At 40.6% G+C, this 15,490-nt stretch overlaps 1 protein-coding gene and 1 pseudogene across 11 annotated transcripts in view; one reads left to right on the forward strand and one right to left on the reverse strand.

The window, feature by feature from the left end:
- Window positions 1–15,490, forward strand: part of FRMD4B (FERM domain containing 4B) — a 322,972-nt gene that overhangs the window by 282,849 nt on the left and 24,633 nt on the right. The window lies entirely within an intron of this gene.
- Window positions 7,416–7,769, reverse strand: LOC309813519 (calcitonin receptor-stimulating peptide 2-like; annotated as a pseudogene). Its single transcript has one exon. The product of its transcript is annotated as a calcitonin receptor-stimulating peptide 2-like (transcript).

Genomic DNA, 15,490 nt, shown 5'->3' on the forward strand with positions numbered 1-15,490 from the left:
AGTGTACAATACTTTTTTGCCTATATAAGAAGTGATGAGTTCATGTAGATATCCATCTAGCTGCTCTGGCCTACTCAGTATTATAATGACATAAAGGCTTGCCCGTGCTGTTAGGTTTTGCCATGCTCCCTGTCCTCTGCTGCCATCCCTGGGAATCACAGCTGTGAAACAATGACCTATAATAACAGACCATGGTCAGGCTGCCTGCTCTATGACACCCCAACATCACCGCCTTAAATAGCTCTTATCACTTCCATCTGTCTCTTGCTTTAATTTGTACTAGAAAAAGAACCATATTTTTCATAAAGTCAGGCCCTGGTCATAATACCACAAGCTCTTCATCTTCTAAGTGTCCTTTTAGCTTCAATCAGTACTTACAGTCTTCCTTTGAGTTTAGAGAATAAGCTACCCTTTTCTTCCCATTTTATGGTTGTGAAACCGGCACAGAAAACATGAAAGGGTGTTGCCCAGGACAAACCACAGCCCCCTTTGAATACCCATCCAGCTCTCCTGGATCAGACTAGCTGGGCACTGTGGCTTCTTATTGGGAATTATCAGTAAAAATAGGAAAGCATTATTTTTAACAAAAGATCCATCTGTGTGAGGCATGGTAAGTAAGCATTTATGTAATCATACAATTAGAACTTGATCTGTATAATTTTGGCCCAGTGACCCAGATCAGTTGGAATACTTGATTTATAGGAGGAATACGAGTAATATTGGTTGTATTTGAAAACCTGTTTCTAAGACCAAATTTCTAATAATGTTAGAAATGATATGGGCGTACAGTTTTTCTTTACAGTTATATATTTTAATGTTTTTACCAAAAGTTTTAAATAGTCATTGTAAAAGAAACCAACAACAACAAAAAAGCACACACTACAGAAACGTCAGTTGGGGCAGGAAGTTCTTCAGCAGTCCCCATCCCTCCCCTGTGATAATCACTGTCAAGAGAATGATACTGGTTTGTTTGTTTGTTTATGAATTTTATTTTGTACTTTTTATTTTATTTTTTTTATTGAAGTAGAGTTGATTTACAATATTGTGTTATTTCTGCTGTACGGCAAAGTGATTCAGTTATATATATACATAAATTCTTTTTCATATCCTTGTCCATTATGGTTTATCACAGGATATTGAATACAGTTCCCCATGCTATACAGTAAGATCTTGTTGTCTATCCGTTCTATATATAATAGTTTGCATCTACTAACCCCAAACTCCCACTCCATCCCTCCTCCACCCCCACCCCACCCCGGTTGGCAACCACAAGTCTGTTCTCTACGTCTGTGAGTCTTGTTTCTTTTTTGTAGATAGGTTCGTTTGTGTCATATTTTAGATGCCACAGATAAGTGATATCATATGGTATTTGTCTTTCTCTTTCTGACTTACTTCACTTAGTATGATAACCTCTAGCTGCATCCATGCTGCTACAAATGGCATTATTTCATTCTTTTTTATGGCAGAGTAGCATTCCATTGTATATATGTACCACATCTTCTTTATCCATTCATCTGTCAATGGACATTTAGGTTGTTTCCATGTCTTGGCTGTTGTGAATAGTGGTGCTGTGAACATGGAGGTGCATGTATCTTTTTGCATTGTAGTTCTGTCTGGGTATATGCCCAGGAGTGGGATTGCTGGATCATATGGTAATTCTATTTTTAGTTTTCTGAGGAACCTCCATACTGTTTTCCATAGTGGCTGTTGATACTGCTTCATTTAGACTTTGTCAGCATGTATACTAAGCTTTTACAGAGAGAAAGAAATCTTACTATGTATACTATTCCATACTATGTCATATTTCTCCAAATCACTTCTAAAACAGATGTCTTTTTACTCTTTTTAAAGCTGACTAGTATTCCATGGTGTTGAAATACATAATTTATTTAACCAGTTCTCTCTTGATGGACATTTGGGTTGTTTCCATTGTGGGAAGAGTGGGTTGGAGCATAGTGAATTTCAGCCAAGGCAAATAACTAGCCCCTATTATCTATTTTGTAAGATCGTGTTTTCTTAAGGTAGACCTCATCCATGTTAACATTTTTTTTTGTTGGTAATTTATTTCTTCCCTGAATTTTACTTTAAGAAATAACATTTCTTTGGTTTTTCTGAATCTTGCATGTAAAATATAACTTAAATCAACTCACAAGTAATTTCTTAGCTGTTGTGGCTTGAGAAAATTGAGATTCTCACAGGCTCTAAATGCATCTACTAAAAACAACCAGGCTTTCTTCCAAAATAATGGTGAATCAGAATCTACACAGTAAATATTGCTGTTAATTTCCTCTCAGTTGCTCATGACTCACAGGCCTTTCTTTACATTCACAGTTTCATAGAAATTGGTAAATATTGTTTGACACTGATCATAATCAGGTTTGCTTGTTCATTTCAGAGTCTAGACAATGATCAGAAGCCACTTCCTTTTTTCAATTTGCAAGAGTTTTTCTATTTCATTTTCAAGACATGCCATTCAGGTCGAAAAGGACCATAAACAGGCCATCTGGTGTCATAACTGTCTTGCTTTCTCTTTCCTGGTTATTTTCGCAGGTGTCCACTTTGTACCACTGTTTGCTTTCTCCTTGCTTCTTCTGTTAAACCTGACAATGGATTTTGCTTCCGTATCTTTATTTTTTCCTGTCTAGACAACTTAAGAGTTTCATCGGCAGGAGGATGTTCTAACGTCCCTGTCTTGGCTTAGTTGCACAAATAAGGGAATGCCTAACTTAAAGGGTCGTGAGCACTGACATATAAAAGGAGGCTTATGCTTCAGCTGTTTGCATGGACCTACGTTCCAGCAAGTTACCTATGTCCGGGCAGGAATGAAGGTCCTATTGCCAAACTGGAATGAAACAAATGCTGGAATGGGAGGTTGCGTAGATGCTCAGCCTCTTGAATCACATGCCTGCTGCATTATAATTACATGGCTTAAAAACAGGCCAGAAGGAGGAAGAATCACCCATGATAAGATGTCAAAAGTCTGTTTTGAAAAAGGGTTGGTCCGAGGTCCACAGGCTGAGGCCTCTGTCCTTTCCACAAAATGTCTATCAGTTATAGGGTCTGAATATTGGGGACTGTGTTTGTGTTACCTCCCAAAACACCCAGCAAAGGCTCTTCATGTGTACTGTCTATAAGGCTTTTGCCAGTCAGGGGGTTCGATTTGTTTGCAATCCACGTAGTATAATGCAACAGGGCAAGGGTTTGGGAAGCAATCCAAAGACTGTATCTGATGTCATTTGCTGTGTGACCTTGGACATGTGGCTTAACCTCTCTTTAGCCTTAGTTTCCTCATCTGTACAATGGTAATGCCACCAACTACTAGGGTGGTTGTAAGAATTAATGAGATTATATTTAGTGTTGTGCCTGATACACAGTCATAACTCCATAAGTGGTAATTACTCATTTGTAGTGAGGGAGAGAGACAATAAAGAAAGGTATGAGAAATATTCTTGGATCACTGGTTAAGGTAGGACCCAATATTACTACAAACCCAGAGCCCTAGTGTCCCACATAAGAGTCCACACTCACATTTACTATTTTCAGAGACGAGTAAGCATTCTGCCCCTCCCAATTCATTAACCACAATGCCCTAAGGTATGATGCAAATTAAGAGAAATTTTTTTAACTTCTGAGTTACAATCCACAAAAATTACAGTATTAAAAAATCAGGTCATAAGCAGTTTTTCTTTTAAATCCTTCCTTTGTGCATGAAATGTGTCATTGCAAACTCTTAGGGAATGTGAAACATACCAGAACTCAACTTCAAATCATAGGATGTTCAAACTTAAAAACGATGAAGCTTTATTTAAAAAAGAAAAATTCATAATAAAAAATGTGAAAGAAAAAAAATTTAAAAATTTAAAAAAGAAAAATTCAAACACGTGCCTTCTAGGTTTTTATTGTTCATTCAGTATTTCAAGGAAAAATGTCTGTTCTTCACAAAGAAGTAGACAATAGGTCCGTGGCTGAGTAAAGTATTAGTATGTCATGACTGACTTGTACCCCTCTAGCAAGTTATTTCCCTGGGGAAAACCAGAACCTGTCAGAGGTGGGAGGAAAAAAAATGACATGCTAGTCAAGGTGTTATAGGTAGACCATAGTAGGCTAAAATGATTTTCAAGATTAGTATCTTTCTGCATTATAAGACTAATAAAGTCTTGTGATACATGTCATTACCCCAGGGCATTTCAGGGTGGGAAAAAGGTCTTTAGCCATCAGTTAACTGATTTTTTAAAATTAATTGGAATTCCCAATTGCCTAGGGCAGACGAATTAAGTAACCAGCACAAACGTCTTCCTGTTTCCTTGTCATAAAAGTACAGGGCTCATTTCATTTAAACTCAGTGACTTGCTTATTTTTCTAAGCACGGCCATCTTGATCATTTCTAAACCCACCTTGCTTCCTCCACCACTGCCCCATCACCATGGACCTCGATTAGGATGCTGCTTCTAATGCTGCTTAAATTGTAGGTGAGGTTAACTATAGGAGAGAGGAGAGAATGTGTGCCGTCCAGCTGTATTATACTTTCTACATCAATACAAAATGAAGTATGATGTGCAGGGAGAAAAAGAATTACAGAATGTCACCCGGAGACCAGTCCATCCGGTCTCTACTTTGTAAAGTATATAATTAAGCTCCCGCCACACCAGGAATCAATTTGATTGTTAAAAACCTTCTACAGAGTCAGTGGGAGGAGAACTCCAACCCTATAGCATGTATTTGAAATAAGAACCAGTCTGGCACTCCACTTACTGGTTGGCTGACCTGGAGCTGTCACTCAACCTTTTGGGTCTTTATTTTCTCAACTATCAAAATCAAAGAATTCTATCTACCTACCTCACAGATCATTATGTGGACCCAATGAGTTAGTGAATTCTTTCACTGACTATATATTTTTCTTTTCTTGTTTTAAATTTATTTATTTTTTATTGAAGTATAGTTGATTTACAATGTTGTGTTACTTTCATGTTTACAGCAAAGTGATTCAGTTACACACACATATATATATATATTTTTCCGATTCTTTTCCCTTATAGGTTATTACAAAATACTGAGTACAGTTCTCTGTGCTATCCAGTAGGTCCTTGTTGGTTATCTATTTTTTATATAGTAGTGTGTATATGTTAATCCCAAACTCCTAATTTATCCCTCTCCCTGCCCCTTTTCCATAGACACAGAAAACAAATTTATGGTTAATTATTTTTCCCTCACACCATACTCTAATTTATAGAAAGTTTACTGGGCAGCATAGGCATTTGTCTTTTCCTCCTGTAGTTAATCACTATTAGAATTTGAAGCAGTTCTTCTAAAACAGGGAACTCTCAGAGAACTGGATGGGCATTGCTAAGTCTCCATTTCCATCTCATGACCGGTAGGCAGATGGAAAGAAGCCAAGGCGAGCAGCCTTATTCATAAAATCACCAAGTTTAGGGACTCCCGTGGTGGTCCAGTGGTTAAGAATCTGCCTTCCAATGCAGGGGACGCAGGTTCAATTCCTCGTCGGGGAACTAAGATCCCACATGGCTCAGGGCAACTAAGTCCACACGCCACAACTAGAGAGCCCATTCGCCGCAACAAAAGATCCCACGTGCCACAACGAAAGATCCCGCGTGCCGCAACTAAGACCCAACACAGCCAAATAAATAAATAAAATATTTTTTTTAAAAAAGGTTTAAAGAAAAAATCACCAAGTCTAACTGCAAAGGAGGCTGGGCAGTGTATACTCTAGGTGGGTGTTCACGGACAAAGCCATCACTCAAGGTGTTTTGTTAGAAGGAAAAATAGATCCTGAGGGTGATAAGTAGTTCCTGTCACTCTCTGTTTGTTTGCTTGGAAGTCTTACAAGGGGATGGTAAACAAACAAGTGAGCAGAGAATGAAGACATAATTATAAATTTTGAATAGTCTCTGATGGAAACAAATGAGACGGAGGGACAAAAATGGGATGGGTAGGGATGTTTCAGGTGTTCAGGCAAAGCCTCTCTGAGAAAGGTGACATTTAAGCTGAGACCTGAAGTGGGAGAAGGAGCCAGGCTTAAAACCAAAGAATGGGTTGGCAGGTTCATGTCAGAGAACAGTGTATGCTGATGGGAGGGAGGTGGGCACGTTATAAAAACTGAGAGACCCCTACAGCTAGAGCTTAAAGAGTGAGTGTGTTCCCTGTAGAAACTGAAGGTGATGATTGAAAAAGAGGAGAGGGCTGCTGATCAGGCAAAACCATTAGATTTCATTATTTCATCTGTTACTCTGTGTTTCTAGGCATTTACCAAATGGCTGAATTGTTGGCACAGAAAAATGAAAGATAGCTGTCTAATAGGATTGACCAGTCCAAATGCGGAGAAAGCCAGTTAGTACATAAAGCATGGTGAAAAATTTTTCTATCACGGGGCATAAACAGTAAAGTTTTCTTCATTCTGTACTTATAACCAAAGATCGGTTTGGTTTTAATTCATTCATCCTTCAGGAGCAAATCTCTTAACAAAGTGCAATGTACTCTGATATTTTTCCAAAAAAAAAAAAATAATGAGCCCATTCTGTCTGCAAGTGCCCTATAGTACTTTATATATATATATTTAAGATTTATTTATTATTTATTTATTTAACTTATTTTTGGCTGCGTTGGGTCTTTTTTTGGGGGGGGCGGTAGTTACAATGATTTTATTCTGCATTTATCTTTAGTTTATTTCAAGCAAAAAGGAGTGTTTTCAATATCAAGAGACATGCATATATGTGTGTCTTCCATGCTATTTCTTTTCAATAAGTTGCTTTCATTGCAAATTAAAAGAAATGGAGTTCAGCTCCCTGGTGACCTAGGAGAAAAAAAAAAGCAAGAACTAGAATATTATTACTTATTAACAGTGAGGCTCTTGTCATGTATTATCTCAATCACTTTTTATATTAATGATACAGGTAGGTACTTATTGTTGCTTTCAAGTTATATGGGGAAACAGGGTCAGAGAGGGTCAGGTCCATGGTCATATAGTTAGTAGAGGACAAACACAGTATTTCAACCCAAGTCTGTGCTCTGAATCCAGATGTACATGACATTGTAGGGAATACTCCCAAAGGGTAGGGTCTTTACCTTTCAAACTAAAAAACTAGAATAATCACAATTATAACTGTAGGGAACAGTGTTTTAAATGAATAGGATCTATATTTCCTATGATGAACGATGATCTCAGAGTCACTTGGAGGCACTGAAAAAAAGCAGAAATGAATCCAAATTCTAGGTGTTCTAGCTATTGGGACTCTGTTCTTTCTCCAGACACTGTGGTTGGCACCTTCACTGTGGATTTTTTTTACAATATAGGACCAGGGAGGGTCAGACTGTGGCCTGCACTCCTGCAATACCCAGCCATCTGCCCTGCTGTCTGAGGTACTAGGGAGGTTGTCTTCTTCCTGGAGTCATTTCACCGCTCAGGCCTGAAGGTCGCTGCGGCGCCAGCCAAAGGCTTTGGAGCCCACGTTGGTGGGTATGAAGTTGTTCTTAACCACACTCTCAGACCTGCTCAGCCAGCCCGCCATCTTATGGGTCACACAGGTCGCAGTGTTACAGGACCTCTTCTGGGCAGTGATGCTGAAGCCCTCCTGTCTCTTGCTTCAGCTCACGGGCCTTCATCTGCACATAATCGTTCATCATTGCAGCCAGTAGGAGGCGCATTTCCTTATTGGTGAGTGTAGTGGGATCAAAGCCATTCTCCAAGGCGCACCTGCCTGGTTCAGGACCAGAATGCTGAGGACCAGGAACAGGGGGAACTTCCAGAAGCCCATGGCACCTTTCTGATGCTGCTCCTCAGGATGAGTCTTTGAGGGACGGTTTTCAAAGGGCAAGAAAGAGGCTCTCACTGCTGCACTCTTCTCTATTGTAAGTGTTACCATTCTGCACACAGAAATGTCAGAGCCCTAGACAGGGTATTCACATTTCTCCAGACACCCATTCCACCCTGCATACTGAAGATGGGATCCTTGCCATGAAACAGTGAAATCTTTCAGTTCATCTTCCACAAAACATCCTCGTTGTGATCAAATCCATAGACAAACATTATCGATTGTTTTCTGTCCCTGTAAGAGCAAATGTAGGGAGCTGTTTCTCTTTTCCGAGCACATTTTGGAGGCTGGGAAATCCAAGATCAAGGTACGGGCAGATTTGGTGTCTGGTGAGAGCCCACTTGCTGGTTCATACATAGATGGCTGTCTTCTGTCATGGCAGAGGGCTGCGTTGGGTCTTAGTTGCAGCATGCAGGGTCTTCGTTGAGGTGTGCGGGATCTTTCGTTGCGGCACATGGGCTTCTCTGTAGTTGTGGCGTGCAGATTTTCTCTTCTCTAGTTGTGGCGCCCAGGCTCCAGAGCATGTGGGCTCTGTAGTTTGCGGCACAGGGGCTCTAGCTGAGGTGCGCCAGCGCAGTAGCTGTGACCCGCGGGCTTAGTTTCCCCGCGGCATGTGGGATCTTAGTTCCCCGACCAGGGATCGAACCCGAGTCCCCTGCATTGGAAGGTGGTTAACCACTGGACCACTGGGGAAGTCCCCTACTTTATATTCTTTATCTCATTTAAGGAAAAAGCCCAGTCCCAGTCATCAAGGACCTGACAACCCATCTGGAAAGACAAAATCATGTTCAAAATTAGAGATTTTTATTGAAAATATTTAATAAGCAGACTAGGTACCAACCTGTGAGGAAGGATGCCAGCTGTAAACATCCAGAAGAGCCATGCAGGTGTCTCTGAGCGACAGGTCAGCCCTGGTTATACCAGATACGTGCAGTGAGCACGCTATTGCAAGTACTAACATAAGTCATTAGATCAGCTCTGAGAGGTTAGAGATTTGGCCACAGAGGGAATTTATATGAGGTGACATCCTCTTAGATGGTCAGATTTTTATATCATGCATTTTCTGATACCCAGGACATCTTTGTCTAAACATTTCCAAAAATACTCAGAATGTTTCACTCCTTGTGTTTAAGACCTGATGTTTTATGTGTGAAGGGTTACATCACATCTGAAAAAGTAATTTTCTCTACCTGAGTGTGTACCATTTGGTGTGTTCCTGGGCATCGAGAGCATGGCCTCTTGTAGTCTGATCAGTTGTTCTAAGTCCTACTGGGAGGGAATATTTGCATTTAGAAAACAATCCAGACATCTATTTGTTCCTAAAGACATACCTAGTTGAGAAAAAGAGAAATCCAAAATTCATTATTTTATAGCAAAAATTTTATCTTCTTCATCAACACACTTCACCCACCAAAGCATAGTTATGTCACCAGAAATTATCCTCTGAGTCAGGTGTTCTCATTCTCTGCGCTGTTTATGTTTTGGGCCAGATCATTTTGTCCCGAGCATGGTCTGATATTCAGCAGCCTCCCTGGCCTCTAACCACAAGATGCTAGTAGCAGCCTCCCCTCCAGTATTATAAACCAGAAATGTCTCCAGACATGGCCAGATGTTCTGGGAGTTGTGGGTGAGGGTGGGAAGTGAAGAGAAATCATCATTGGTGGAGAACCACTAGTCTAAGTAAAATATGAGAGACTCAGAGTTCTTTTCTGAAAATGGCTGCCGTAATTGCTGCTGTTTTCTTCCTATGAGGTTGAACTGGGAATTACTCTTTTTTTCTTTCTTTTTTGGTTAACATAACAAATCTCCATAGAATACTCTTCCCAAGTAAGAAAGGCAGGATAGTGTGCTTTGGTAACTGGGGAATTTGGAGCCATGGTTGTGCTTGGGTGTGAATCCCAGATCTGCCCCTATTTAACTTTGGGACCTTGGCCAATTAAACCTCTCTGAGCCTCAGTTTTCTCTTCTGTGAAATGGGGCTAAATGTAGTACCTCCCCATAAGGTTGTTGGGAAGACTTATTCTCAGTCACATAAATATTTGGTCGAAAGATGGCTAGCTAGATAGAAGGTAGGTCAATTGGCTTTCTCAAAGCTCATCATCCTGCAAAATTCTAATTTTCTGGTACTCCAGGAGGCAAAAGAGATCTGCTAGCTGGCTTGTGGGTACTAACAGTATACTCATCAAGTGTAACTTTTTTTAAATGAAAAAAGAATAAATCAATAATACAGTGATCTTGTTTTGCATCAAGTTACAGCAGGGGAATCACCCTATGTGAGTCATTTGATATACAGTCATACACCACGCTGCTACTATCCCAAATTTAGTCATTTCCAAGTGAATTTGCAGTTAAATGACTAACCTGTATTATAAGTTCTATTACAAAAAAAATCAAGCCTCTGATGATGTCTTTCCTGTCATTGCCTAGTGTTAAACCTTTGGGTGCTGTCTACTTTCAATCCATTAAGATTCAAAGAGACAGTGCATCCTTTCTGTCCAAGACTTTTCCTTGTCTTTCACTACCCCAAAGGTCCCCCTTGGTGGTAGTGGGTCACACTCCTCAGCATTTTTGTACATGCTAGGGCATGTCTGTTCTTTTCTGGGTACTCCAGTCAGGAGGGAGCTTGCTAGCTTGCTGCCATTGCGTCTCCCTGTGGGCGTGCCTTTGACCCATTCTCATGTCCCTCCTCTATGACCTCTGTGATACAGGAACAGTGAACAGATTCCCTACCTAGAGGGTGTATCAGGAAACCACCAATGAAATCAACAGAGATACAGTAGTTTTTACAGAGACTGAAGCTCATAGAATTGTAAATCTGAGAGACACGGAAGTGTCAACAGAATAACTTGGCTGTTTCTCATCAGTGGAAAGACAGATATGGGATCCAGACAGCAGTTTCTAGTTCTCTTTCTGCTGTTAAGTGGCTCTCCTCCATCTTCAGAAGAGATGATAAAATAAGGGAATTGGACTGAGGGTCCTTCCTAAAAGATGCAGCTAGCTTTACCGCTTACTAAATGTTGATTCTGAGCCAGGCACTGTGCTAAGTGCTTCATAAACATAATCTCACTAAACCCTTCCAACAACCCTCTGAGGCAGGCATTGTTGGTCCCATTTTACAGATGAGGAAACTGAGACTCAAGAAAGTTAAGCAACTTGCCAGATAAAGCACATGTGGTGAAATCAGCATGTAAACCAAGGCAATCTGATGTGGTCCAGTTGGTTCAGGTAAGCCTGAACCACAAGGCTGAATCACAAGGAAGGGGACCTGGCTATTATTTGCCAACAAGAACAGGACCTCACGCATAGAAGGTGGACAAGAAATATTTGTTAATTGAAGAGGAATGTGTAAAGGACTCCAAGAGCTACTTACGTATGTGACTCCCGGTTTCCTAAAAGTCCCTCTGCTTTTCCTTATGGTCTTTTTTCCTAAAGTTTGACAGTGGCCTTAGATGTTTAGGAACCAGTGTGATTGTAGCATAGGAAGGGGAAAGAGGTGATTTCTTCCAGTTCTTTAAGGCTGTAATAGTGGGTGGCTATCAGTAACTAAATATTGAGGTTTATTTAGTTTTCAACAAAATGGCTTAAATATTCAACCCATGCATCTCATTAAATAGAGTGTAATAACGTGTGGCAAATTATTCGAAAACCATCAACTTCCTTTACATCTAAGGATAAAGACTATGGCATTTTACACACGTTCACTTTTAAAATAAGATTTGATTCAGCTTTGGTTTTCTGTGTCAGTTATTAAATTTTTGACACTTTCTTTTTTTAAGACAAGGTGATTTGTGACCTAAGGAAACCTTCTCTTCCTGTTGTAGTTTTTTGGATTATCTCTTTGTTACTATCATTGTTCACCTTGCTCCTCTTTGACTTTTTTTGTTTTATCTCTGTTTATTTATTTTGTAATCTCAAAGTTAATCCAGGCTATTATTCACCTCTTGCTATCTACTTCCTTCTTTTGATGCTAAAGGGCAAAACTAATCATTCTAGATCAGAGTAGAGTGGAAAGAAGTCCGAAGACGTAATTTATGGTTTTATTGTCACCATGCAAGTATTCCCTTTCATTACTAACACCATGAATTCTAAACACAACACAATTTCAGACTCATACCTTCTAGTGAGTCCTACATAAACAAAAATAAATACTAATCAATGATGGTCATTATGCTTGTTTAAGGATCACTTTAGAAAACAGTCCAGTTTCATGCTCATAACTCTGTCTTGCAAAGCAAATAAAAGTCCTCTTCTCCTACCCCCCAACCCCCAAATCTCCAAGAGTGGGAATTTTGTCTTGGGCAGATTTTTTTTTTCTGTTTTAATACAAAAATTACAAATTTTTTTTTAATTTTTTTAAGATGTTGGGGGTAGGAGTTTATTAATTTATTAATTTATTTTTGCTGTGTTGGGTCTTCATTTCTGTGCGAGGGCTTTCTCTAGTTGTGGCAAGCGGGGGCCACTCTTCATCGCAGTGCGCGGACCTCTCACTCTCGCGGCCTCTCTTGTTGCAGAGCACAGGCTCCAGACGCGCAGGCTCAGTAGTTGTGGCTCACGGGCCTAGTTGCTCCGTGGCATGTGGGATCCTCCCAGACCAGGGCTCGAACCCGTGTCCCCTGCATTAGCAGGCAGATTCTCAACCACTGCGCCACCAGGGAAGCCCTACAAATTTTATTTATACATACACATTCATATAATATAATATATATAATAGTCTTGTTCTATCCTGTAAGACATCATACCCTATAATAGTCCTACTCTGTATGGGCACCAGTGTTCTCCAAACAGTGGAGAATGTGAAGCATACTTTGCTCCCTTCTACCTTCCTTTGAATTTTGTTCTTTTTGCTTAAATGGTTTCTTGTAACTGTTCTTCATCTTTCAGGTGATTTAGAGTGATTTATATGTCAGGCCATTTCTCTCTCTTTTCTTTTCTTTTTTTTTTTTTTGGTTGTGCTGCATGGCTTAGCTTGCAGGGATCTTAGTTCCCTGACCAGGGATTGAACCCCGGGCCAACGGCAGTGAAAGCGCTGAATCCTAACCACTAGACCGCCAGGGAATTCCCTGTCAGGCCATTTCTGTAATACAGAGACCCCAACAAGTCTGGTCAGCCTGGTGGATATTTCTTTGGCATTTTCCTATTATCCTTCTGTTGGTCCAAAGTCTTGAATGATTTTGACCAGAGGGGGGCCTTTTATTTACCCTTTAAGGAAAACACTTAAGGACAAAAAGGACAGGAATGAAGATCGGGCAGCTGCCTGCTATGTGCCAGGTGCTGTCCTAGGCGTGTTGCGTGAGCAATGGAATCCACTTTACCTCGGCTCCATTGCCATTTTCAGAGCCTTATCCTGCTCTCTGAGATGGAGAACTCCAAGATAATTTAAAAGCACGATAGAAGAATATTTCAGAAATTTCAAAAGAAGAACTAGCTTATTTCCAGCTGCCGGCTAGATCAAGAGCAACTACAATTAGAAGTGTTTTCTTAGCAACTTCAAACATTGATAAAAATCACAAAGGTAATACATGCCTAAAATAGAGGCCTCCCAAATGGTTAGGGAGTGGAAATCTCACTCTTGTATGAAACAGACCAACCTTTGTTCATTTTATACAAACTTCTGTTATTTTAATTTTTAGAAATTAAAAAAATACAGGAATACCAAGAATGTGACTACACCTGCATAACCACTTAAATTGATGATTACTAATATTTTGTTATATTTACTTCATCTTATTTTTATTAATGAAGTAAATCAAACATGACTGGTAACATTGAAGTTTTCTGTGCCACTTACCCCTCATACATTCTACCGTCCCCAACCGCTATCACGAAGGAAGCTTGTGCCATTCCTCTTCAGTTTTATACTCTTACAGGCACATATATGAAATTACATTTTGCAAAAGCTTTCCCGGGATCGAACCTGGGCGATAGCAGTGAAAGCACCAAGTCCTAAACCCACTGGATCTCCAGGGAATTCCCTGCAAAAACTTAAGATTTCAGGTGGGGAAATGGCTTTGGCTTTCTGACTTAAAAGTGCAGTCTCATTCCCATAACTTCGTTTGCAAACCAGTTGCCATCTAATTATTTCACTCTTTAAATTAGCTGAAACCCTTCACCTTTTAAGTAGGGTTTTTGCTTGCAGGGGGACCGTCTGCTGTCCGTCTGCTGGCAAAAGCGCTAGTATTTCATGTTTGTAAGTGATAAGAGGGAGAGGTGGCGGCTTTCAGAGATCAGGTTTCAAGTCTGGCCCTGGTTTTATGTGTGTGGGAATGGACGCAAAGGAAAACACAGCTGAGCTGCATTGTGGCTCTTCCTGTCAAACCTGTTCGCGTCCGGGGTGAGTAGAACGGGGGAGCAATGTCTCCCTCACCCAGCCTCTAGTGAAGTTTATGCCTGGATTCAAAGCAGCTTACTTCCCAGAAAACAACTATCTGAATCTACCCTGTACCCCATTTGAAAAATGTGTCTCTGTCCTGGGAAAATCTGCTAGAGAGAACTTGGCTGTCCTCTTCCTGATCAAAGAAGGAGTGGAACTGGGGTGATGTCACTCGGTGGAGTTAGTGATGTCAGTAGGGTGTCAGCCGTGGGAGGCTCGGTTTGTGAAATTGAGTTACACCTAAGTGTCTTAGGAAACTCCATTCAGAACTCACCGGAGCTGCCTGGCCAGGACGGGGGGGAGGGAGAGAGCACCTCGGACTTTGCCTTCCCATTTCTGTCCCACTTTTGGAACCTTGGGATTAAAAGAAATGAAAGCCTCAAACCTATGGACATTTTAGAAAACCGGTATGTAGCTTTAAACTCTTACAAATTCCTCTTTCTACCTGGGTGATGGTTGAAGTTACAGACACTACGTGTTCAGACCATGAAGGGCTGTGTTCTTAGTGGGTGCTGGTTTATTTTACTCTGTTTGGGACTGGGGGGCCAGTTTGAAAATGTCTGTCTTCCAGCTATAGGTACACAGGAACCTTTAGCTCGTGCTGTTGCTCTACATGAGGTTTACATGTTGGTGAAAAGTCTTGGTTCCCGGACCCCAGGAAATGGTTTTGCTGATCATGCATTGCAGAGAAGTTACTATATTGATGATTAAAATGCTTTTTGAAGATTCTCTGGACATAATTTAAAAATCCAGCCGAAGTCTAATAATGGAATGAAATCGCTGTGCTAATATTTCTCTGATCATCAAGACTGGGATGGAGAAAAGAAATTCAACTATGACGTCAAAGTTAAAAGGACAAGCAGGGGCTCAGGTTAACGTGAGGGGTTGGGAATGAACCCAGAAAGTGCAGCGGGGCACACTCAGTTCTGCGAATGAGCTGCTTTTCACAAGTTATTTAGATTTCAGATGCCCACTGCCAGTAAGTAAGTTCTGTTTCTCCCAACCAACTGGCAAATAACACCCAGTGTAGCATTAGAATGTCAACAGTAGAAATGGGTTCTCTGTACAAAAGCTGGAGGCTCTAGCTCAGAAACCAAGCGGTCAGTGTCAGCGTTCAGTCCCACCCTACCCTGCCTCCAATTCCAAATGCTCAGTTTCTGTCCCATTTAGAGGAACTCTTGTAGGCGGGAAACTGGTATCTCGGAGAATCACCCCTGCTTGGGGTTCCATTTTACTTTCACTTTGCATTCTTTTGAATTTAATCTGTGGTCTTATTGAGACATTCCTTTGAATT

This window comes from Mesoplodon mirus (assembly GCF_964341445.2).
Source record: "Mesoplodon mirus genome assembly, chromosome: 12".
NCBI classification, from domain to species: domain Eukaryota; kingdom Metazoa; phylum Chordata; class Mammalia; order Artiodactyla; family Ziphiidae; genus Mesoplodon; species Mesoplodon mirus.